Source organism: Mustela erminea, chromosome 2 (genome assembly GCF_009829155.1).
Source record: "Mustela erminea isolate mMusErm1 chromosome 2, mMusErm1.Pri, whole genome shotgun sequence".
Taxonomy (NCBI): Eukaryota; Metazoa; Chordata; class Mammalia; order Carnivora; family Mustelidae; genus Mustela; species Mustela erminea.
The window spans coordinates 119,986,615-120,014,287 of NC_045615.1; the positions used below are offsets into that span (position 1 = coordinate 119,986,615).

General features: G+C 35.8%; 1 long non-coding RNA gene across 1 annotated transcript; it reads right to left on the reverse strand.

Moving 5' to 3' along the window:
* Positions 1-8,826: 8,826 nt before the first annotated feature.
* Positions 8,827-26,112, reverse strand: LOC116583771. Its single transcript, XR_004282887.1, has 4 exons — positions 25,947-26,112; positions 21,316-21,471; positions 15,720-15,839; positions 8,827-11,327 (listed from the first exon to the last, which is right to left on the reverse strand). It is a non-coding gene; the product is annotated as an uncharacterized LOC116583771 (long non-coding RNA).
* Positions 26,113-27,673: the final 1,561 nt, after the last annotated feature.

Below are 27,673 nucleotides of genomic sequence, written 5' to 3' on the forward strand. Positions count from 1 at the left end.
TCTTCAAAACCAGTGACTCTCAAAAGTTGAGGATTATATAAGAATATTCATGTTAAGAATATAAATAAAAATGAGAAGGACTGCATAATGTATTGAGAAGAGAACAAAGTATAAAATAAAGATGTATACTCGCTAAAAAAAGAATATTCATGTTAGAAAAAAAATATTCATGTTAGTAGAAGGTGATAGGCATGGGGGAAGGAACCAAACTCAGGTTTAATTTTCTTCACTAAGACATGTGTCCCTGTGTGAAATCAATGTGAACCAAGGACAGGGTCTTTGTTTCTCTTTATAACCAGTACTCAGCAAAAAGCCTAGAAATCATAAGCTACACGAAAATACTTTCTGCGCAAGTGAATATTTGCTTTCTCATGAGAAGGTTACAAAAATATCTTGAGTGTGTGCAAACATTTTATTTTTTTCCTCTTTTGTTGAAATTTGAAGTTGTGAGAGGGAAAATAATCTCTACATTAATTTGCATAAACATGGAGGAAAGGCTTGTCTGTGATTATAACTTAAATTATACATAACTTTATTTTATATATGTGCAGGTTTATATAATGTATATTCATTAACCTGGTAGATTCTGAACTCTCAAAGGGTGGAGCCATGTCTATTTTACTTATCTTCATATTTTCCAATTTTTAGCAGAACATCACATAGTTGCTTAACAAATGCTTGTGGATTAAATGAATGCATTTGTGGGTATGGGTGAGAAAATTATTTTACAAGCTGCGTATATGTTCATCAGATGTTCTAGGAATGGAGACAACATTCATCTTTGGAAACACAGCTTCCATTATTAAAGAGATGAAAGCAAGCCCACATACATGTATAAACATGCATACATACACGCACACACTCAAATATGCCTTTGGAGTATGCTGAGGCAGAGCCCCTGGTCTAGGTTTTTGGTCCAGAGAGAAGAGATAAATTGCTCTGCATAGTAAAATAAAATGATTTCTGTTGTTTTACCATCAAGACTGTGATTTCAAGGGATTTTTGCTTATCTTTGTTTTGAAAGCCCTGAGTATAATTTTTATCATTTGATGCTTGCTCCATAAATTCCCATTATCTTGAACTAAATTGTACTGATTTGAACTGATTCAGGATCCAACAAACAGCAACATCAATCCCTTATGTATGTCTAAGTGTATATTTGCATTATCATGTAACTAAAAAACAAAAACAAAAACAAACAAACAAACAAACAAACAAACAAAAACGAAGAAAACTCTTGATATACCAAACCATAATGGCTTACCTAACAGCAAAAGTGTTACAACCAAAAGATTATTTTCATATATGGATTGAAATTGTTTGGAAAGCTGCAAAACAGTAGCCTCCTGTGAATTGCCATGGGCCAACTTTGGCTCTTAAACAGTTTATAAACATCATCACATTTTATCTTAGAAGTCAATTTTATTCCCACTTTACAGATAAGAAAATTGAGGTCCATAAAGTCTAAGAGTCTGTCACAAGAAGGCAGGTGTAGCAGATTTGCCCAATAACATATCATAGTGCCTTTCTCCTAGACTGGTAATATCTCACAGTGCTGGGTTGAAAATAAAAACACAAATTTAGTGCCTGGACATTGATGAAGACCTTCTTTCCTCTGCTATTAAAAATACATATTGCCTGGAATAGAAGAGCCGACAGGATTTTTAAACCATTTATGTACATTTATTTTGTTTATGTTTGACTGAATATTTGTACTGAATTTTGAATAATGAAAGTATAATTGTGCTCTAGATGTGTTTAACATTTCTATAGTGTAATTGCTTCTTCATAAAATATGAAGATGTTTCAGAAATTCTGATCGCTATTCTTTCTCCAATTAGTCATGCCCCAACAGATGTTTGCAAAATGATAAAACTGGCTTCATAAACCTCATTAACATTAGTATTTGAGAAATTACTGCCTTTAATATGTCTAAGGATAAAGCACAGCTAATTGCTATATCATACAAAATTTCTAGACACTCCAAAAATCTTACAACTTTAGGAAAATAGTGAGCAGTATGCCCAGAAAGGCAAAACTTAGTCCTTTTTTTTGTAATGTTTAATATGAAGTATATAACTTTTCTCCTCAAATAACTAAATAACTTCATTCTTAAATTACCTCTTTCTTTCCCTTTCTCTCTCACTCTCACATCTTCATACAGAAATTATAAATTCTGCTTATAACTAATTTAGTTATAGTAAATAGTTTATTTATTCAGTTATAATAAATGAATATGACCTTTTACATCTTATATATTTATACACCTTAATCCTAAAGGATACAAAATAACACTTAGCAAACAGCTTGACTGGTTAAAATTAGAGCCCTGTGTTATGTCTTAATGAATGATAAAGTAATTCTAATAAGAGCTTAATCACTTATTAATGTTAAGAGTTTTATTTTTCTTTTAATGAATACAACCTTGTAAGCAAGATAATGTCAGCTGAACAATTTATAATCACTGATCGGACAGTGTGCTTAATCAATAATATCATATATGACTATGTCAATTCCATCTGTTACTGACTGATTCATTCATTCATTATAGATAAATTGTTGAACACGATCAGCCAGGTAATGCTCTAGGTTTGGGAGATACAGCAAAGGAGGAGACAAATGGCACGAATTGCCTGGAGCACTGGTGAAAAAATCATGAATACTGTTTTTCTGAAAATAAATAAATTAATTTATTTAAAAAAAAAAAAAAAGAAGGAGATAAATGAAGCTTCTGGCCTGGAGTTTACACGGTCATGTTTGGTAGTAACACGAACTGGAACAAGCCCCATCTTATCCCGTGTTTCTCTCAGTTAACCTTACCCTACAGCTGTTTTCCTCACGGATTTAAACAGACCTAGTAGATATTCTTGTTATTTCAGTCATCTTAAATTGCATGTTAGCTTACCAAGGTAGTTTTAGCATGGCTAAAACCAAACTGAATGAGTCACAAAAGAGTCAATTTGCATCTCAGTAGGGCTACACATAGAAGTGTAAAGGGCATGCATCTCACTTATCTGTAAGTATCTTCTGTCAGACTAAATACTTTGAACCAGAACTGCTCTGGTGGCAAGTAATGAGTCAATAGCTTTTGAAACAGGATCATACAACAGAAGGCTTTTTCATGGTCTGCTCTCAAGCAATCAAATGTATCAGCAGATAGCTAGAAATTTATGTCACACTCTGAATAAAGTGCAACAAATTTAAACATCTCTACATGTGTCATCTGTTTGTTTGTTTGCTGCAATTATCTAACTAAAAGAGAAGGATTTGGCCTGAATTATCCTGATGATTAAATCAGTTATATTGTTAATCCTTGTATCTGGATAAAAGTTCTTAAGTGGGGCTGTTTTGCTTCCAGGGGAAACGAGGCAACATCTGTAGAAATTTCTGGATTATCACTACTGGGGGGATGCTAGTGGCATCTAGTGGGTAAAGACCAGGAATATTGCTGTTTATTCTATAGAGAGTAGGAGAATCTGCCCTCCTCTTGCCAACCAAGAATTATCTGGCCAAGAATCTCAACAGCTTTGAGGCTGAGATACCATGATGTAGATAGTGTGAACAGAAAGTAAAATGTTACCTTTCTGACATAGTGTCATTCATTTGAGGACAACGTTGCCAGATTTAGAAAATGAAAATAAGGGATGCCAATTAAATTTTTATTTCAAATAAATACCTTTTTTTTTTTTTTTTGGTGTAAATGTGTCACATGCACTATTTGGAATGCAATTACACTAAAGTAATACTAGTTATTTACCTGAAATTGACATTTAACTGTGTATCCTGTATTTATTTATTTATTTACTTTTTTTTTTTTTTAAGATTATTTATTTAGATATTTGACGGTGGGGGGCGGCAGGCACAAGCAGGAGGAGAGGCAGGCAGAGGTGGAGGGAGAGAGAGAAGCAGACTCTCAGCCAAGGAAGGAGCCAAATGTGGGGCTCGATCCCACGACCCTGAGATCATGACCTGAGCCAAAGGCAGGTGACTGACCCATCCAGGTGCCCTGTATTCTGTATTTAATCTTGCACCCTATCTATGGAGGAGCCAATAATTATAGATAATGGGTTTTTATGCACTAGTATAGATCTTGCCATTTTGTCTGTCTGCATCTCACACATCTCAGCCATATATATGTCTCACTTAGACATAAGACAACCTGAGATACTGTTTTGGAGCAGAAAATAATTGGTAAGGGAAGAAAATGGCCAATTGGAATTAGCAAAATTAGGGAAAATTAATAAAATCAGCAAATTTTTCAGGACACAGGAGTGTCTTAGATATTCAGATAACTTCAAAAAATATTCAGATAACATTCATTGGAAGTAAGTGGTTTAATTGAATGATGAGGATTCATCATGAATTATGATGAATCTTCATTCTAAGAGGTTTTATGGGAGTTTGTGATATGCACACTCTTATTAAATTTATATGATCATAACAAATGACTTTACAGCAGAATAACCTCTCTTTCAGTAATTATTATATAAAAATGAGATAGATGATAAATATTAGTTGAAACCTCCAGACCACATTAGGATCCTAGAAGAGTTGTTCTCAGCACTTGTTCTATGAAACAAATATTCATACCTTCCTGGTTGATGGAGTTTTACTTGTAACTGTTAAGAGATTATTTTTCTCTATTCATGACTGAAACAGAATTCCTTGGCTTTTGGGGAGAGTTGGATCTGGATAGTTCTAAGCTATGTTCCTCTTGGAAAACTGCCTTGAAGAGATCTGGCTCAATTTCAGTGATTTGTCCCAGAGGCATTCAGTGATAGTTGATTACATGGTGTGAAGTCTGGTCCTCTTTCTTCTGCAGAACAATTAGGATGGCCATTGCAAGCTCTAAGACCCCAGAAAATCAGCAAAATTATCCTTCACAATGGTATTGTAATCCAATACTACTTTCTACTCATTCTGACTTCCTTTCTTTCACCACAGAGCTGATCCCAAGGGACTTCTCAATAAACCTCTGGGTTGCAAATACCCATCTCAGAGTATGTTTCCCCTATGGCCAAATTAGGGGTCAGATGGGTTGTTTGTTGCCAAAGACCCTAACTAGTAAAATGTGGAAATGTGTATATTTTTGCTTTAAGTTTTTTAGAAATATGTGCCTGTTTGCATACATACACAGGTACATACATAAGCACATGTATGTTTTTGTTTGCATGTCAAAGAATGAGACACTTGTCTGTTTTTATTGTGAGCCTAGAAAAAAGGTTGGGCAGGTCTTTGTTTGTCCTGTCTGTGTAACAGACAATGGAGAATTTTAAACATCATTGGATTTCCCAGTGAATCAAACCATTCTTCTTGTGCATTAACCACAGGCTTAACATACCTTACCAGACACTGTGTAAAGTCCAAGCCGCGGATGACTCAAATTATAACTGGGAGGAAAAAAATGTATATATTTTTCATCTTATTATTAGTTTTATTTGTAATAATGAATTTATTCTGTATTATGATTAACAGGTACTTTTTCTCATTGTATTCTCATAAAACCATGTGAGCTGGCAAGTATTACCATTTTCCTTTACTGAAGAATGAACCGAGACTTGGTTACATTGATTATCTTGCCTAAGATCACCCACGTGAAAAGTCCCAGAACCAGGTAGCTCCAGTTCCTGGTCTTACACAGAACAAGCCACTTTAGGAATGAGTTTTCAGCCAGCCTTGGGACTTTAGACCCGAATCTGCTACTGGATTGTGGGACATTTTTATGCAGAGAGTGATGAGGATGAGATATCTGGAGGTTTAAAGGAGAAAATAAAACAAGGAGGCTTTGAAAGACTTAATTCTATGGCCCAACGTGACATCTGCAATGTTGTAGTGTTGGCAGCACCTGACATACAGTAGCTCAGTACATAAATCAGGACAGAAAACTTGAAGCACAGAATCTGCCATAACTAGAGATTATCTGTGGGTCCAGTGCCTAATGGGCCTCAACAACTATTTGTAGAAATTACTAATGAATAAATCTATAGAGGATGTACGGATTCAGCCTGATCTGGCCATCTAGTAAAGTCATAAGTGTTTCAGTTTCTGGAAGAATCAGTCTTAATATACGTGAGGTATTTCCTTGGCATTGATGATGTGAGTCTATTGGTAATGGTCTTCGCTTGAGTCTCAAATGCACAGGGAGTATGCTGCTAAGCTGGGTGTAAGGAAGAGATGTTAGAAATAGATTTATATTATTGGGATATCGTTGGGGAGGACACTCAGTGCTCACGTATCCAACATCCTGCCTGAGAATAGACCCTCTAAGTGCTGCAATAGAGCACTTTCTATACACATGGATTTGTCTTGCCATCACCTCCATGCCTTCATCAAAATAAATCTAAGTATTAACAAACTCACTGACCTGTTCTTTTGATTTACTTTGATTTAACCATAAGATTCTTGAAGGCAACTATAAATCTTGAAGATAATATTTAAGTATGCTATCCCTTTCATATGGTAGTCAGTTAGTAAATCTCATTAAGAAGGCCTACAGGCACTGAACTTGGTATTGAATAATTGGAAAAATTCAGATAGTAGAGGCCACTGGAATAGGTATTCATGATGGCCAAATGCACAAGTAGGTTTGACCTATACTAAAAATGGCATAGGAAATTATCAGATTAGAAATCATGCAGATGGGAAAGATTTGAGGGAGACAAAATTTAATTAGGGAAACGGAGACCATATTATAGAGGATTTTGATTGTCAGAGAGAGGGTTCAACATAGTTGGCCAAGAGACCCAAAATAGTTATTGGATAGAGAAGAGACCATATTAATTAGAAAACATGTGACCATGCAAGGGAGTTTAAGAAAAAAAAAATCATTTGTTTTTGTTGTTGTTGTTGTTGTTTTAAGATAGATTTACTTGTTTATTTATTTATTTAATTTATTTATTTTACAGACCGAGAAAGAGGCACAGCAAGAGAAGGAACACATGCAGGGGGAGTGGGAGAGGGAGAAGCAGGCTTCCCACTGATCAGAGAGCCTGATGTGGGGCTTGATCCCAGGGTCCTGGGATCATGACCTGAGCCGAAGGCAGGTGGTTAACCGACTGAGCCACCCAAGTACCCCCATCATTGGTTTTTAAGTAAAATCAGAAAAGAGACAAGAAATAACAGCATAGAACATGTAAATACTATGGAAGTCATTGTTATTTCTGAGGACTGCATTTTATAACATTGAAAAAGCACAATTTTTTCTTCTGTTCTTTAGCATTAAATTCTAAATTTCACTTCACCCTTTTGGAAAACTACAATTCAGTTCAATGAGATTGATTACAATTTTGCAAAGTGTATAAAATCTGCAAAAATATAGAATATACCTCTGACCAATACATCTTCAAAGATAAATCAGAAGAAAGACATGAGACATAGTTATTTAAGGTCCTGAAGTGGTTCCAAGGTCCTTAGATTGTCAAATATGAAGCTACCCAATATTTTCTGATTTATGCTCAATTTTTCAAAAAATGTATTTTTGCCTCATGGTTAAGAAAACAAAAACTATGTATTTACAGTGATGTCCATTACAATGAGGCTTCAATGATGTGAGATAAAAGTCTCCTTTCATTTTTAGCAGAAAAAAGGCAGATCTGAGATAAGGAGTTCATCTAGTTTATGTTTCGAGGCAATCATATAACTGTTTATTTTGGTTAGTGTAATATTTTGTTGACAATTAAGTCTTAACAATTTATACCATATCCATATAAATTAAAATTTTTCTCCCCAAATGGGTACTCCTGCTTATCTGATGTTTCTTCTCAACACACAGGTATCTATAGCTTTTAATCAAAACACCTCTCTCTCCGATTCAAGTACTAACCAGGCTTGACCCTGCTTAGCCCTTTGAGATCAGATGAAATTGAGCATATTTAGAGGGGTATGGCCTTAAATGATGAACATTGAGTAGTAAATGGATCCATTGAATTACTATATTGTACATCTGAAACTAATATAATACCATATATTAATGACACTGGAAAAAAAAATTCTCTCATGACTTACACTGTGCTCTTTGCTCAATATACCCTATGCAATTCTATGCATAGATGACATGGTGGTGAATTATCTGAGTATAATCTTGAATCTCTGAAGTTTTCTCTTGAGACAAATCATTGAAGAATGCCCTACACATCCTCTATCCTTTATCACCCTGTCCACATTTAAGTCATTTCAGTACCATTATCAAATATTACCTGACTCAAGACACACTTCTTACATCACTTTCTTCAGAATAAATTTCTCATTTATATTTACCTCACTCCTATAGCTCTTTGTCTGAATATTTGTTGTACTATTTATATAAACCTGCTTTATATTATTAGCAATTTATAAATAATTACTTCATCTATTACCTTATGAGTCCCTGTGATATTAGAGAAGTGGTGATAGCAGATTGATTTTTAATTTATCACAGTGTCTTAGACATCCAACTTGAACATACAAAGCTATCAATAAATCTTTACTGAATTAAATAAAATGTCTTAAAGTCAATTCTAATAATTTTGTTTTGAGAAAAAATATTGATTTTGACAAAAATCCTGTCATAGATATGATTTCAAGAAAAATTATATATGGTCGACAGCAACAGATCCAAATATAATTTCTGTCACTTGATTTGTAACCTTGGCAAAGTTACTTTAGGGATGCAAAACACTGACACTGGATCCAGCTTATTTTTGTTATTTTCTATTTGTTAATATGTGATGTTTAGAAATGACCACCTGTATATATTAGTTTTGCTATTGAAAAAATTAGAAAAAACACAATATCTAATTTTTCTTTCTTCATAGATCAACATGAATACCAGAATGAGTGTAACCACAGTACTCTTATATTTGAAGTTATTGTTAGTACTGTTTCTATTTCATGATCTACTGTGTTAGATTAATACTCCTTGCCTTATCCAAGGAGTATTAACATAATAATTAAGATAACAATGATCTCTGAGTGTTTTATAATATGTAAATCATGCTTATGTATATTATCTCAATCCTCATAGTAAACTTGAAAAGTTGACTTTATTTACATACTTAAAAAGCTGGTTATAATTTTTTTTTTCTGAAATCTTGTCTGTGTGTATGTGTGTGTGTATATGTGTGATTTGTGTTTCCTTCCTTTTGCCATAAAAAATTTATATGGTAACTTCTTTTAATTTTAGTTGTTGTTTTTTTTAATCCTTAAACATGATACAAATAGTATAGAAACATAACATATAAATAGAAAATATTTATCACATAATTCCTACTTCACACAAAAAAATAAATAGAATGAGTTAGCATCTCAACATAATAGTGAATGGTCATATTTTGGATATTATTATTGAGAAACAACTACTGGACATCTCTTGTGTTTGAGTAACTAGACGTTCTCATATGTATAAAATAACACCTCAATACTGCTCTTGAATATCATCAGAAAACTGCACATTTGTATAAACATATCTTACTAAAAATGTTAGTGTTAATTTTGCTCAAAACTGAAGAATAATTCTAAACCTTTAAGCTTATTCCATATGACATGACATAAACTCAGTAGGGACTCTTCTATTTTCCCATATGACACTGTTAATGGTCTTTGACAAAAGTTTTCAAACACAGTCCAAATGATATTCTTTATTTAGCAAAACTGATCACTCATTGCATAAAACCCTTAATTTCTGAAATATTTAATGCTTTTTTTTTTCCAACTGGCAAATCAACTTTTAAAATTCTCTTTCTCTGGCTTCTAGGGTCCTAACAAATATCAATCTTATCTTCTATGTTATTGTTTTGGTCTTTCTCATACGGTCATCCCCAACCTAGAAATATTCATTCCAAATGGCCCTGTCTCCAAAACCTTCTTTCTTGTTTCATTTTGTCTGACTCTATTTTGAATCTATTCCTATAGTTGAATTTGTATTCTTTGCATATGTATTATCAACTTTTATAATCCAAAAAGACTCTCTTAAAGTTTAGGTTTGTAATTTCAACTGTTTGGTATTACCTCAAATTTGCCCCAATGAAATATTTATCTAAATACATCAAAAAAAATATTACTTCTGCTTCAAAAACACTACTGCCTTTTCCATTCTGATTTCTGTTAATTATACGAACATCACCCTACATTTCTTCAATAACATTTCTAATAAATCCTTGACATCAACATCTAATGTTCCCGCATGATAGGAACTGATCTAATTATATAGATTCTGTCTCCATACTGTATCATGCATTTATTCACTCTTCCATGAATTTTTCTCATCCATTCATCATCCATCAATATTTATTATTCCTTTTTTTCCCATTTAAATAAATCTCACTTACTATATTATGAGGCAGAATTACAACAGGTTTCTATACCTCTTTTTGATTGTTATTTGGAAACATCTTAAACCCAATAAACAAATAAATAAATGTTATGAAATAATGATGTTTTTAAACTAACAATAGAAAATAATAACAATCTACAGCATAAAACATAGTTCATACCACTTTCAGCAATATCTAATTGATACTGGTCACTTAGGCAGCATGACCAGGACCCAGCAGGCCACCCAGTCCAATATCAACTGTCAGGAGCCTATCTAAGGGCCCAGTGTTGGAGCATGATACCAAAGAGAACACTGACCCCAGCAAGCCCAATGGCATCCCCCAGCAGTCACCACTTGTGTCCCCAGCCATTAACATTCCAAGCTTGACCCTCTCATCACCTCATTTTCATGTGCCATGCTGCCTCTAGTCCATCTGTGTTATAATTGTGGCCATAGCACCATCTTAGCCACAGCCCCATCATGTCCTTGGCCCCAGTGGCTCTCATGGTCTGACTGCCCCCTGGCTCAGCTATCACTCCCATGCTGCTTACATACACTCACCCAAGATCATTGTGGTGTGCATGACTCCACTGGCCCCTTACCATGGCACCTCGTCCTCCCCTATGATTGTGCCAACAGCCTTTTTCCCTGCTTCACCTTTGTCACTGGTCCCAGCCCCAGGCGCAAAGCCCACTGTCCAACCCTGCCTCCCATGGAAGGCGCACACACCTCCAAGACCCTGAAGACAGAGAAGAGCCTCATGCCTGAGGAGGAGTTCGTGCACAAAGACAAGGCTGGTGTTCTTCAAAATCCAGGTGCCTAACATGCAGGATAAGACAGAATGGAAACTGAAAGGGCAGGCTCTACTCTTCAGCCTCCTGCTTACAGATCAGTTCTCTAGCTCCACGGAGAAGATTTCTGAAGCTGCAGGCATGCTTGCAGAGGAGGAGAAGCTGTCTTATGAAGGCATCTTCACAAAGGATAGCAACTTGATGGCTTACTTCAACATGGCCAATGATGCAGTCATCTGCTGACCCTCGAGGAGAGGGGTAAGCAAAAGAAGTAGGTGAGAGAAAGCTGCTGTCATGTCCCAGTTGTTTTCCTTCTCTTGTCCCCAGGCTCTGCCCCAGACCCAGGAGACCCTGCCTCCAAATTTATTTCCCTCTTACTAAGTTTGGAAATTCAAATTGTCCCACACAGTTTCCTTCCCAGTCCCTCCTAACATTGATAAGAAAGCAGGCTTTCTAAGGACTCTGCTCCCCAGTGGTCTCAAGAATGCCTTTGCATTAGGATCTTGATTTGAGGGGATTCATTTCTTGGCAGCCCATTAGGAAATGTGAGCCCAGGAGTATCTTGCAGGATTGTGTCATAGTGCCAAGTGGCAGCTGGTTGATGAAATATGATTATTATGGTCACTGAGCATTTTGTATCTTGCCATGAGCTGTCTAATAAACCTCTTGAACCCTTCTTGTATAAACAAAACAAAACATGTCATTCTCTAATTGACAAACTTAATGATTTCCTGTTACTTTTCAGCTTAACATAAAAGTCTTACATTGGCAACTCATGGTCTGTAACACTGAGTTAATTTATCTGACCAAATTTGTTTCCTAGCTCACTTGTATATATAATCTATGTTCCTACAAAAGTAGATCATTCACTGTTCCCTGAACAACTCTTGTGAGTCTGTGGTCATAACAGTGCTCTCTCTAATTCATCGCCACCACGCATCTGCGTCTGTCAAAGCTTATCTCAAATGCCATCCTCTTCAAAGATTGCTTTTGGACTTCCGTTAACACTACCTCTCTTCCTAGATAGTCCTATAAATCCTTATTTTTATATTTCTCTCTGAATTAATTATAATCAAGGATTTCAAACTGAAATTTCAGGAGCTGAAGGTTCCCTCAGAGGTGCCAGGCATTGCATTAGGGCCAGGGAGAAGAGGATGTGAGTATAGGTTCAAAAAAAATTTTTTTTTTAATTGAAGTAAGCATGACATTTATTTTGGAAGACAATGTTTCTATTCCTTGAGAAACTTCTTTTTATTGAGAAGACTTTCTTTTATTTTAGTTATTTTGCATACTCATTTAGCAGGAATGCATTTATATTGCAAACTTGTTAAGAGCAGGAATTATATTGTATTCCCTTTTGCTTCCTACACCCTCCTAGCATCAAACACAACCCCTGAAGGAGGAAAATAACAGAATGTTATATAATCTGTCTATTTTCAGTGAGAAAATTTTCAGTGACTAGGAGAAAAAAAAATATTTCTAAGTACGGATCATGATCCATCTAGGAGAGCTGAGTTGAATCAAAAGACCTTTGTTTTTCAGACTTCACACAAAATTGATGCAAACAGTAAGTGAGTTAAAATACCAAAGGCTCTTGGAACAGTGTCTTATCTTGTACACAGTAAGAAGTGTATGTGTTAGTTATTATCGTGTTGAACCTATATTTCTATTTAAATAAAGATAATGTATACTTATACAGTATATTCTATGTTCATTTATCTGTTTGTATTTGTCGTCTTTATCCTCCCATCATCTGAGTCCCTTTCCTATGCTTGAGAAACTCTCACCTGGTAAGGACAAAAAGATGACTTCTAATATAGCAGAGAAAAAAGGCTTTGTATTTACACATTCTGCTTGGGCAGGCATGTAATGCAAGCTTAAACAATCAGATGAGTCACTCAGTGGTTTGAAACCGGAGCTAATGATATAAACAAGGAAAGTGGAGAATCTCTTTGGATGGTGGAACCAAGGACAGAAGTCCTTGTATATAATATCCAAGGAGAGCTGGTAGTGGCAGGGAAGACTGTAGTAGGCAAGCATGAAGAGCCTCAAATTTATGAATTCATTCAGCTTGGTTCTGGTAGCCTGGCCATCTCTTCTTCCTGATCTTTTTCAGAGCCTATTTCTCTAGTTACCCCAGTGATAAGGTGAACCACCAAATGTGTACTTAAATAATATTTGCATAGCAGCTTCATTGAGATATAATTCACATACCATGCAGTTCACTGCCTTAAAGCATATAATTCAATGTTTTTTAGTATATTCACAGAATTGTGCAATAACTATCACATCAATTTTACAGTAGTTTCCATCACCTCAAAAAGAAATCCTGTACCTAATAGCAATCACCTCCGTCGGTTTCTCCCAACTCTAATGCCTCTAGCCTTAGGCATCCACGAAAGCTACTTTCTGTCTCTATGGATTTGTTTATCTTGAATATTCTGTGCTATTTTGTGACTTGCTTCTTTAACTTAGCATAATGTTTCAAAGTTCATCCATGTTGTAGTTGTAGTTAATTCGTTCCATTTTATTGCAAAATAATATGCTATTTGGGGAATATATACCTTATTTTCTATTTATCAGTTAATAGACATTTGGATTCTTCCCATTTTTGACGGTTAATTTTGAGAATCATCTTTGAGATTTGTCCAGACTCCAAGAGGGCTCATCTCAGCTGCTTTTTACCCCTGTTTTGTCTGGTCAGCTAGCTAGCTTATAGCTTAGTTTGCTACACTGATAGAGTTGCCAAATTCCTTTTAATTGCTTATCACCAAAACCTCTCCTGTTTTTGAGATGCCCTTAGATTTTAATTCTCATATTCTGTTGAGAATAAGGTTAATTCTTTTGGAGAGAACTTGAGAATTCTTTGTTCTTTGGCCCCATCTCTCTTGCATGAGCAGAATCTCTGAGATAAGAACAACAGCAATGGTATACTGCTCTCAAAATGACACCCCCCCATACCAGCAGGGTGTTCAGGGTGGGTGGCAGCCTCTGATATTCTCTGCTTTCTTCTCTCACAATTTAATTGCCACCCTGAGAGTTTTCTGGGTGTCCTCCAGCTCCAGGGTTCTAGACCTGCTAAGCCTGGGATAGAACCTCCATTGTAGGAGCCCCTAACCTCTCAGAAACATTCACTTGGAGCTCAGCTTCTCCTATACAGAGATGAAGGGCCATGGGAAATGCTGGCGTCCTGCCACTCTCAAGTTGGCACCGTATCCCTTGTTGGGAACCGGGGGTGAAGAAAGTTTCCATCTTCTTAGCAACACATGCCCAGACTGGTATTTCCCTCATGCTGAGCTCTACGGTGGGGGAAGGTGATGGGGTGAGTGGGATGTACTTGACTGCCACAGAGTCTTGCTATTCTTACCAAGATTTCGTTTCTTCACTTATTATATGCCTTTGGGACCATTTCGAAAGACTTTCTTTCTTTTTTTTTTTTTTTTTCCATGATTTTCACCATTTATGGTTATTTCACTGGGGAGCAGTTTTGCAGAGCTCTTCATACTGCTATTTTGAAGTCATACTCCTCCATATCTTATCAATAAATCCCCTTCCTACTTATACAATCCAAATTTAGTTTCATTTGTTGTTGTTGGTATCTCAGAATACTAGCTAGTATCCCACTGAAGCTCTGCAATCAGATATCCAGATAGAAAGACCCACTGTGGGAGCAGCCTGTATTTCTCACTCTTGAAAAACATGAAAATAGGACGTAAATGCATGTAGAGAATTTAATGAAATTTCACCTGAACCTGCAAAATTTAAGCTCTTTTGATTGCTTTCCTCAGTGACATAGTTTAAACTTATAAAAATGACTATATTTAAAAAAAAAATTCTCTTAGCCCTTTTACTCTGCAAGTGAATTTATGTAATCTATCCTTAGTTGTATTGAAACTCTTTTTGATGAGGTCAAAATTCAAATGGAATTTTTTCTCAAATTTAACATAGATGGGTATCTGCCTATAATTAAAATCATTTGAGTTAAACTGCATTTAAAATTCTCTAATCCCTTTGAACACATCAGCCCTTAAGTTTGAAAAATATTGTGTAGAAATATCTCTTATATGACAGTTAACATTTATGAAGAATAAAGAAAATGTAATACCATGAGTATTTGTTTATTTCCATCTTACAACTCTCATGCCTTAAAATGCCAGGTTTTTCTAAAGAGGACATTGAGGACAAGGTACTTGGGAAATGTTTTCTTAGTGAACAAAATTTGAAGTTAATTGTGAGAAGATTTTGAGGTAGTCTAGGGCACCTGGGTGGTTCAGTTGGTGAAGCAACTGCCTTCTGCTCAGGTCATGATCCTGGAGTCCCTGGATTGGGTCCCACATGGGGCTCACTACTTGGCAGGGAGTCTGATCCTCCCTCTGACCTCTCCCCCCTCATGCTCTCTCTAGCTCAAATAAATAAAATAAAATAAATCTGAAATAGTCTGTATTTTCTTCTGATAAAAGTATCTTGCTATATAAATGCACAGTCATTCTGAACAAAGGATCTGGGTAGAGTGTGAATGTAAAGGGCGGATGCCTCTGTCTGTCAATGTTCATCCATCTTGTAGCATGTGTCAGAACCCCTTTCCTTTCTAAGGCAGAATAACATTCCATTGCTTATATATGCCATAGTTTACTTACCATTCACTTGCTGATGGGCTGCTTCCATATTTTAGTTACTGTGAATAATGGATGTTGCTATAAATATGAATATACAAGTGCCTCTTTGAGACCTTGCTTTCCATTCTTTTGAGTATATACCTGGAAATGAAATTGCTAGATTATATAGTAGTTCTCTATTTAATCTTTTGAGAAATCACCAAACTGTTTCCCACAGAAGCTGCACCATTTTGAGTTCCCTCCAGCAGTGTATTAGGGATTCAACTTCTCCACATCCTCAACAAAACTTGTTTTTTTCTGTTTTTGATTTTCATTTTGTTTTATTTTCTTCTTATAGAAGCCATCCTAATAGGTGCAAGGTGGTATCTTCTTGTGGTTTTGTCTTGCATTTATATAATGATTAACTATAAGCATCTTTTCATATCCTTATTGGCCAATTGTTATCTTCTTTGGAAATATGTCTATTCCCACATTATAGTATCTTGCATGTGTATAACTCTCTACAAGTGAAGAAATGACTACTTAAAATTCTAGTCCTGATTTTCTGAACAATAGAGTTGTAGAAAAACTTTCCATTACTGGTCTTTACAAGCCAAGAGAAGAAGAAAAATGCATTATTCAATATAGAAGTCTTATATGTAACTCTTATTTGTTTACAGTCTGGGAAACTAGAGGAAACATTGATTGGGAGGCAGAGACCTGGGACCTAGCATTTTTCCCACGCTCATATTTTGAGCATGTCACATCCTCTTTGAGTTTCAACTTCATCATTTGCAAACTTAAATTTTTTACTTTCAGGTTTTTTTAGACCAAATAACTGTAATTCTGCCTTTTTAATATTCCAGTTAGTGCTTACTTTTAAATCAACCAGTTCTTAGTAATAAAGAAAATTATGAAATAAGTAGTATATATGTAGTAAAAAATATATGTATGTATGTTTATTATATGTGTGTGTGTGTATATAACATATATATAAAACATATATATATAATCCTAGCCTTCTCATTTTCTTTTTGTGTATTTAATCTCTCTATTACTTATGTAAAAAAGAACTGCATTTCTTAATTACTTGATCACCATCTTGAGAAGTTCAGCCTGATACAGACTACTAACAAAGGAAAAAACTGAACTTTAAATAAATTATTCTAAATTTACCAAACTTTTCTAGAAGGGAAATGACTGTGGATTTTTGCCAGAATATTCTTCAGTGCTCTGTGATGATCTGAAAATGCCCTGTGCCACTAATCAATTCACAAAATAGCACTTTGCACTATTGTAAGAAAGGCATTTTTCTCTTTGTTTGTTTTTTTTCTTAAAGATTTTATGAGAGCACAAGTGGTGGGAGGGTCAGAGGGAGAAGCAGACTCCCTGCTGAGTGGAGAGTCTAATGTAGGGCTAAATCCTGGCACTCATGGGATCATGACCTGAGCTTAAGGCAGATGCTTAACTGACTGAGCCACCCAGATGCCCCCACAAAGGTATATCTATAAAACTGCACTTCAGTTATTTAATGAGTTCATGCATACTTGTTAGATTTTTGTTTTGTCTTTTTACAAAAGAAAACAAAATTATTCAACCACTGCTTATCATATCAAAATTTTTTGTGTAAATTATTGCCCGAAGAATGTCTAAATATGCAGACTTTATTAATATTACTGAGCAGTTTTAAGGGAATTACTCTGCTTAAAACATCCTGTTTAGATCATAAATTGTGCATTGTGCCATGAATTTTATATATTTAAATATCCAGCTAATTTTTGTGTTGATTATAGTCATGTAATGTTCTTTACTTCCTGGTCTTTTTTCAAAGTCTGTTAATGTAGAAAGATAGTTTTTAAATAATTATCATGCCGAGCATGTTCCATTAGCAGGATCAAGGTGTTCTGCTGCTGTAATTGAATAATGAGTCTCTTCCGAATTTGTAGAAAAAAATAACCTAATGGAGATTTTTTTTTTTAAATGTGCTTTTTTTCCCAAATACATTTGTCTTCGAACATTGACTCTTATTTCATCTTATTTATATTATATCTGTATAAAATGATATTGAGTATGCCACAAAATTGTCTATGTGGAATTTAAAGGTATACTGAGTATCTCAGTATTTCGATGGTGGTCCACAAAATGCACTGTGACTTCCAGCTCCTAGACCCATTGAATAATTTTAAGAACCACTGATCTAAGTCCAAGAACTTAAGGAAAGCAAAGGAAAATTATAAATATGGAAAGATGAAATTAATATTCTTGGCTAATAAACCTCTTTGAGTTTAACATGTGCTAACCCATTTAGTATAGTGTCACTATACTACATTGTTTATTGAGTACCTTTAGCAATTTCACAGTAGGAATTTGTTTTTTTAAAGAACTCTCCATCCAAACAAGTGGATATTAAAGCTTAGTCTCTCCTAATTTGGATGAAAATGCTCCTCATGAAGAACCTTAAAACATTTATAAAAGCTCATTTACCAAAAGCAATGGCAGTTCAAATACTGTACCAAATTTTACTTTAATATTTACATTAAAAATACTTTGTTTCTATAGCCATAATGTTGCAGGGGAAGAGATAAAAATTTACTTTCAGTGCTAAGGATAAGAATCTCTGTTTCCAGGATACAGAATTACAATTGAGAGAGAGAGAGGAGAAAAGAGAGAGAAGGAGGATGGAAGAAAGGGATGAAGGAAGGAAGGGGAAGAAAGACAGGTGTATAGAAGAACACGGGATGGAAGTTCTAGTATAAGAGTCATTATTAGCCATATTACATAATAATGTCTTAATTTTTAAAATTTTTGTTCAGATTTTCACCATTTTTTTCTTTATTAACTTGATTTTGACCCAGTACTGAAACGAATTTAAGAAGATAATGTCATTATTTGCATAATCAAGAAATAGAACATTCTTTCCTCCTTATGTCACTATGCATGCCAAAGATATACTTTGGAAAGCAGACATCTCTAAAAATCTCCTTACAATAGGGAATGCCAATAACATTAAACATATTTCTGTGTTTGTTTGACATCTAAAATAAAGGCTTCTTTTCAAATCTGGCCTAAGAATTTTTGATAAATTTACTGTTGCTATCTTATAATTAATTTTATTATTAATTAGTAATTTTACTATTAATCAACTCTACCACTTACCCTATCATAGGTTTAAAGTAATTTTAGGTGAAATTGTTCACCTCCTTAACAACAGTTTATGTGTATATTTCTTAGATTTTATCTGAACTTGGTCAAGGATACTTACTCTTGCTTTCCATATGACATAATCTCTCTATGATTGGGAAATTTACAAAGTTAATTACCCAAACTTAAAAAGTCTCTTAGGTAAAATAAGCCATTTTCATGGACTGTAGGTCAGTATTTGAGGAGACTATGGTGTTAAACTCTCTTCCATGAGATAGTTCTTCTAGGGAAGAAGCAGAGATCTTCCCTACACTGTAACCTTTACTATACAGCACGATACAGCTACAGAAAGTCATCGCTGTCTTGCTAAGATGTATTGTTTTTGGTCATGGTGCAACAAGAGCAATCTGGAAGAGATTAAAATCTGTTTTAAGAAAAATGATGTTAGAGTCCTAAGAAAAACATCCATGAAGCTATTTGACAATTCAATGTTTGAAGGACCAAAATCAGTCACTACCCACATTATTCTTTACCAATAGATTTTCTGCCCCAAAATCCGAACAGGGATCCAGGTTTTCATTAGTTAAAGAGAAACATTATAAAGTGCTACATGTATATATAAAGTGCTCAAACAGTATCCAGTGTACACTTTGTATAATGCTGAAAAACAAGTATCAAACTATCAGGTAAAGATGTAAATTGCTTTAAGACATTGCTACTTGGTCTCCAAAATATTAATATGGTTATTAGCAAGTAGTCATTTTACATGCAGGACCCTGCCAATTACTTTTCCCATCTGCTTTGCTAAATTTTGTACAGTTTTGTTAATATTTTCTCCACTTTTTCGGCATTTATTGTACTTTAATAGACAAAATAAGGACTAAATATAGAATCACAGTGAAAACGTGCTCAGGTGAGAACAATATGGCAGAGAAAGGCTTATCTGGTATATTTTGATACAATGCCTACAACCTGCAAAACACACTTTCCAACTGCTAAGAATTCTCGAGTTTTTCAAATTTTCTATATGTAAGTATAACATTCTACCAATTATACCTAAAATGTAAGTCAAGAGTTTTCTTTCCTATCATTTTGATAAAAATGCAGTTTTATAGGAAATGCATTTTGGGGAAGTAGATGTAAGTATTTTCTACTTGAACATTGTATTGAGACATGTACCTAAGAGAAAATTTGGAGTTTAAAATCCCAGAGATGCTTTATCAGGAAAATGTTTAGTTATAGAGTCTTCAGAGGTCTGTCCAAATTCTTATTTGGCAACAGAAAATTAGCTGAATCTTTTTAGATTACATATAGTAGAGCCCTCATAAAATTCTAAGTTTTCTCTGCAAGGTGAAGGTCATGAAGACATTTATTTTGTAACTGAAACAGGCAAGGATACAATCTTAAAATATTTGTTCCATATTTCAGAATTCTCAGGTATTTTTTCTGAACAAATGCATTTATGTTGCAGTTGTTTAAACTTACTACCCATCCTTTACATAATTGGTAAAAGAAATACTGGATACCACTGCTTCAAATTTTTAATCAATGTTAATGTTATGGCAAATTCACACATTTTGACTTCACTAAGAGCAGAAACTTCTCTATTCTAGGATTTTAGCCTTATTCCATGATTAATTATTGTGCTATAGCAACACAATAGCTGTTTAGTTTAATTAGCTGTATGGTTTTACAGACAGCTGAATCGAGACCTTCATTTTTCTGCCTGGGATTTATGCCCTTAGAGAGGCAAGTTTTTTCCAGATGAAAGTATTTCTGGCCATCTCAAGAAAAAGAAGATCGAGCCAAGTAAGAACATAAAATGCACATAAAACATTTAATAATTTAATCTTAAAATCTTCAAATGATGATCGAATGAGTGATAGAACTATGTTAACCTTAATTAATAAAGACATTAATTGAATTTTAATTTGAGCAAAACAGTTATGTTAGTTGTATTAGGCACAGCATCATCTATATTTAGGGATGTTTGAGAGAGGTAAAAAAACACAAGTTTTGAATATGCTTTTGGAAAATAGTTATCTATCTATCGAGTATCTTTATTGATGACCTTTTATTGATCATGTATAAGTTACTAAAATAATGCATAAATTATTCTCAGTTCCACAAGTTATTATATATATGAATGGTGATAGAAAGATTATATAAAAACAAACTAATGCTTACAAATATACAGATTATGTATAACTATATTATACACACATACACACATTATACACACATATATATGTGATCTCCATGTTATGCATTGTAAATAATCTATAATCATACTGATTTAAACATTAGATTAAGTTTTTATATCATAATTTCATAACCATTCAGTGCTTCTGAAACTTTTGAGTTGAGACTTCCTTTGAAAAAAGTGATGACAGCAATAGACCCTGTTCTCCTTCAGTGTGTTTATGGTTTTAAGTTATTCAAAAATCTTCAACCTCCCCATTTCCAAAGCACATCTATAGAAACGTCAGATTAGTACCTTCCTTGTTGAATCACTTGGGATGCAGGATACAGAGTTTATGGTGTTTCAGGACTAGGTGTTGGAGATGGCATCGTGCTTCTCAGCATTGAGGTTTTGTCACTCGGTTTCCCTGTAGTGTGTCCATAAGGACTTAATCTTGGTCTGTAGTGCCACCTTCCAAAAATATATGGCAAAATCAATACTTGTCTTATGCAAACTTAAAAGGGCATAAAATAAAAATTTCCTCCTACAGGCTCCACTCAAGATTTATAATGAATTCTTTTTTTAAACCAGAAACCCTTCCATTCTTTTCCATAACATTGCTAACCAAGGTCACTCTGATTTTCCTTGCTTGCTCTATTAATATTATTTGCTTGGTTATTGTTTTTATTGTACATTAAACAGAACATGTTTAAGCCAATTTGTACTCTTAGATAACTTAAAAATCAGGGTGTGGGCAGTTTCTTAATGTTTTGTCCCCGTATCTGATCTTTGTCTTGCTCTAAAATGCATTCTTTTGTTCTTCCAGCATATTCACTTTCCCCCTTGTCGGTTATTTGCATGGATTTAAAGCATTTCAGCCTCTTGCCAAATCTCTTTTTATCTTAGTTTTTCTCAACCTTAATCTATTTTCCTGTACTAAGTCTGTAATTCTGCCTCCACATTCTTTTATTCCCCATGAACTTATCTCTAATCACAGGCATTTTTTTTCCTGCATAAAACCTCCAATACCCTGTGTTACTATTCACTCTGCGTGGTTCTCACAGATTCAGTAGATCAGCATTTATATTAGCATTCTGGACCACACAGACCCATTTTCCCAACCAGCAGCTCTTCCTATAGGTTTCTCAGCCAAATAAGAGAGAGTGTCTGTACTGAAGTTTGTCACTATTAATATGTTATTTTTTTAGTCATTTGCAGACAATATCATTTGCCACAGGAATAATAAAAATCAAAAGAACAAATTGGACTAGATTGCAACAATTTGCTCCTTTCCCACCTGAAACATGTGAATAAAGGTCTTGTTGTTTAAAGAAATACATAAAGCAACAATCCAACTCTGACTTTATTTCTTCATTCTGGTTTTAGTGGCTTCAGGTTTACCCTCCTGACTGAATTCTCATAGTAGCAACATGCACGGTATATATACGTATACGTATACATATATATTTTATATATATGTATTTTTTTTAACCTTTTCCTCTTTCTTTTTTTCTTCCTTTCTTTTTTTTTTTTCCTTTTTTCCTTAGGACTTTGAGTTTCACCTCATTGCCTAACCTCTCTCCTTTCTCTAAGGAGCAGAGTTCTGAAAACAAAACCCAGCTTGTTAAAATTAGAATCATATATCCTAATGGCAGGGTTTCTTATAAGATAATTCCTTGCTCTTACATCTGCTGGAACTCTGCTTAGGACCCATGGGGAGATGCTGCAGTGTTCCATTGATGTTCCCGGTGCCACCACTTTGCTGTAGGAGTGTGTCTCGCCTCTCATCCCAGCTACCTCAGAGTATGGGTGGCTTATGTGGACTTTTCACACTTCCTCTGGCTGTTTCCCCATAGCCTATGCAGTTATAGGGAGGAGGATAAATCCCAAGCACTCTGACTCATCCCCTGGCATACTGAATTTAATGGACTGCGGGCTGTAAATATGGCCATGTGGATACAGGTTATGTCTCCACTTTTCCTATCTTACATTATTGATATGTGTGCCCCTAATGCTTTCCTTAGTCAGTTATCTCCCCTCCCTTGATTCTCTCTGTTGGCTTTACCATCTCAGTGGCTTTCTATTTCATTTTTCTTCTCATCTGACTTGGGCTTTAGTGAGTCATTCATTCATTGGTTAGTGCATTCATTCATTCATTCATTCATCCATTCAGTAAACGTTTAACAAACACAGCTGCCTGCACTGTGTGGGAGTACTGAGGATGCAAAAGGAAATAATACAAATGACTCTCACTGGTGAAACAGACTATACAAGGTAAATATACAAGAATTACAGTAATTTATTATTACAACAGGTGTGGAGAAAGAAATAAAATTCAAGATGTGATGGAACATAAAGAATGATGAAAGTGGGGAAGGAAGCCACCTGGGAGTGTATGGGTAGAACAAGTCTGCCTACACATGTCTTTTTAAAAATTTTTTAAAAGATTTTACTTATTTATTGGAAAAGAGAGAGAGATCACAAGTAGGCAGAGCAGCAGGCAGAGAGAGAGAGGGAAGCAGGCTCCCTGCTGAGCAGAGAGCCTGATGCAGGGCTTGATCCCAGGACCCTGAGATCCTGACCTGAACCGAAGGCAGAGGTTTAGCCCACTGAGCCACCCAGGCGCCCCCCTACAGATGTCTTTAAAAAAAAACTTCAGTGAAGGGTAAATTGAAATATACATGAGATCAGTGTTCTAGAAAGCAAGGGCCCTGTGGTGGAAAAGAGGAGAACTGTTAGAAGAATAGGAAAACCTGAGGGGCGAAGCAAAGTTGTAGCATTGCAGCATGGGAACACAATGCAGATGTTATAAAGATGTTGTAAAGACCTTATGAAATATGAACATGTACAGTATTTTTTAATGATGCTAGGAATCAAAAGAGAGTTATAAACTGGAAGTTCAGTTGGCTGGCTTATGTTTATAACAATTATAGCTGATGAGGTAGTCCAAGGGAGAAATGATGATGTCTTAGACCTGAGTAGTGCTAATGATATTAACAGAAATCGATATTTGGGTGTATTTGTAGGTTTAGCTGATATGTTGTCCTATGGTTCTTTGGGACTTGTCATTCATCCTTCAATGTTACTTGATAATTTTTACATCTTCATAAGATAACCAAATGTTTTACTTTATGTGTAGAATGATCCCAGTTAGGTGTTCAAGGTGTTCCCAGTGACCTGTTTTGTCTGGGCCTAATATAATTATTTAGGAGGGGAGAACAATATTCATGTAGAGCTATCATTAGCAATGGGAAAATCAAATGATAGGCCAATGGGAGATTTGGCTGGTGACAAGAATCCATAAGAGTTAGATTTTATTGCTATTTGTATGATATCAACATTTTCAAGAAGATATAAGTGAATATTGTTAAATAATAATAGATAACCTTGAAAATGACTATAAAATATTTGTCTCTGATATGAAAGATGCTATTGGGGAATCCATTTTAAATATTGCTTTTTCAACCAACATAAAGAAAATGTCCCAAGATGTAAAACATGTTCCCTCATGATTCCTTATTATAGAATATAGTATGTAAAAGTTCAGCATAGAGATCAAGGCTCTTCAAAATCTACCCTGCTCACCTTTATTGGTTGCTATTCCTAACACATGGCTTATGCTTTTGCCACACTTGCTTTTTAAAAATATTTTATTTATTTATTTGTGAGAGAGAGTGAGCTGGTAAGAGAGGGTGAAAGGGAGGAGCAGACTCCCCCCTGAGTGGGGAGTCTAATGCAGGATTCGATATTGGGACTCCAGAATCATGACCTGAGCCAAAGGTAGACAATTAGCCCACTGAGCCACCCAGGGGCCCATGCCACACTTGATTTTTAAATTATTCTTTCAATACCTCCACCCCCCCCCCCCCGGTAAATTACTTATCCTTGCTATTGTCCTTACTTCGAATGTTTTCTTCTTGTTTAGCCAAGTCTAAAATGACTACATCAAGTACCTCTACAAATATAAACTGTGAAAATTACCGAGGTCGCTGATGACCTTTCCTCCTACATTCCCATAACACTTACTACACATGTTTATTTATTTATTTTTTAAAGATTTTATTACTCTATGAAAGAGAGAGAGAGAGAGCCAAGCATAGATAGGGGAAGGAGCAGACGGGGAGGAAGAAGCAGATCCCCCACTGAGCAGGGAGCCTGATGTGGGGCTGGATCCCATGACCCTGGGACAGTGACCTGAGCTGAAGTCAGATGCTAACCAGCTGAGCCACCCAGGCACCCCATATACATGCTTAGTTTGGCAGAGTCTAATTTTTATATAGACATGTTTGTATCTCTTTCTCTTCCACTGTTTAGAAGTTGCTCCTCAGAGCCACTGATACTCACTTTTTTCCTTTGCACATTGACTGTACAGAGCAGGAGACTACCAATAAATAGGTGGCGAACTGAATAAAACCCTACTTCACCTTACCGTAATCTAACCACAAACCACAATAATTAAATTAACGTACAGTCTGGACGAGATACAGGAACCACTGTGCTCTAGTTTCCCTGAGGTGACCCCTCAAGGCAGGCTCCACTTGTAATTCCATAGAGACCATAGTGATGTTTCCATGACATGCGTACATTGTCTTGGTTTCACAAAATAGTGGGTTGCATGCTTTCTACATTTGATCATCACAGAGGCCAAGACCCGTATCAGCTATTTTGCTAGTCGTTCTCCTGCATCATTTCAGCTAATCCCACAACGTCGGTTTATGTGGGTAGTAGCTAATTCCATGCTGGAAAGAGAAAGGGGTTAAGCAACTTGCTTATGCTCTCATAGCAGGGAAATATCATTCTGGATGCGTTTGACCCCAGAGTACATGCCCTTTCCTCTGCAATTCCACTGACCAGGAGAAACGCATCATCTTAGAAAGCGATAGGCAGGCATATTAAGTCTCTGTTGCCCACACTAAGAAACAGGGAAGCCCGCGTAAACTACTTACCTGCAAACCTGCGGTGTTCAGTAGGTGTTAAAAGGTTTGCTGTTGGCCAACCACTAAGGGGCAGTGATACACAACAATCCGCTCACTGTGGCTCTGAGCAGTGAGTCATGGCAGCTGCGAGTCCATTGCAAGGAAAAGAATTGAATCCTCTTGGTTTTATTTCTCAGTAGAGAACTGGGGCAGAAACAAAGCAAAACACTTTGTCTCCCTCCAGGATCTAGTTATACCTTTTACTAAGACAAACACATCACATTCAATTCTTTTCTCCCACGGCTGATGAGAGAGAAATACATTCAAAGAAGCAGCCAGAGCCTCCAGATTACTCTCACACAAAAATAAACGGTAGCTTTGTTTACAGAACTCTTTCTCATTTTTGCCCACCGCCCCGCGATCATAGAGGCAAGCAAGTTAACATCTAGCCTGAGAAGATATTCTCTTGTCATGGCTGGCGTTTAAGATTTCAAATGGGCTGTAATGTCTGAATGCTCGGCCTCCAGCAATTAGTGTCCTGGTAGCTCATGTTCTCCGAGCTCTATCAGATCCAGCCACTTTGCATAATATCCTCAGATACTGCTTTTACACTGGGCAAGCTTTGGATGCAGGGAAATTGCTGGTATAAAGGTTAGGGGGGGAATCCTCGCACTAAAGTTGACATGCTGTATTGATCGAGCTCGAAATCCAACCATTCCTGAGACAGATGGGGGAGCTCTGAGACTCTCAATCCAAAAATCGCATCAGCGGCTGCTGATGCCTCTGCATATGCTGACAATAGCTACAGTCTGAAAAGCAGGGTTTACACGCCTGAAATAAATTGTTTTGATTAGAACCTTTAGGAGAGAAAGTCATAAGGTACAGTTTTATTGACTACTTGCCAAACAACACAGACCCATGCACTGTAAGCTTGTTTTGCTCGTGTAAGTCAAGCACCGACTAGGCTTTTATTTTCTCGGGGTGTAATATATTATCATTTACTCTGAATTATTGCACACATGGCATACGACGAAGCAGAATTAATTCTCAAGTATTGCTGACCTCTGTGTCCATGTCTGTTTGTTTATTACCTTATTTCCTTGCTGCAGGTGTATCCTGCTAATTTTGTGTAATGGAGACTGCTTTGATGACTTACTAATCTATTAAGTGTTGTGGCCCACAAAGTGAGTTCAAAAAGCTGCCAGTGGACTCCGAAGAAACAAATTGTAGAGAGAATAATCATATAACTAGCTGTATTAATAATGCCTTCTCTCCTTTTTCTACCCTTCTTCCCTGAAGCGTATTTTTTTCTCCTGCAGAGAGCTTCCTCTTAAGCTGTTGCTGTTTTTCAAAAACAAGACAATTCAGTGCAATCAACCAAACAAAATTTGGACAAATCGTTGTAAAATGCAAAATTAGAAGCCAGCTTTTTTTTTTTTTTTCCTCCTGAAGCTGGACCCGTGTTATATTTTCCCTCAAGAAAGGAATTGATTGTGATCCTCTTTTCCTGACTCCATGCAAGGAGATTACACTTCTTTCTTACTTTCTTAGCCTGTTTATGCAGGTTTCAGAGTTGGCTATTATAGATAGAATTTAGTAGACACAAGGCTTATTGTATTACTACCTGTAATGACACTATCTTCCATCTAGTGCACCTGCATGAAATCAGCATCTTGGCTGAGAGAGAAAATTGTGTGTGCATGTCTCCATACGCAGACTTTTTTGAGAACTAATAAAATGAAAGACAGGAAACCATA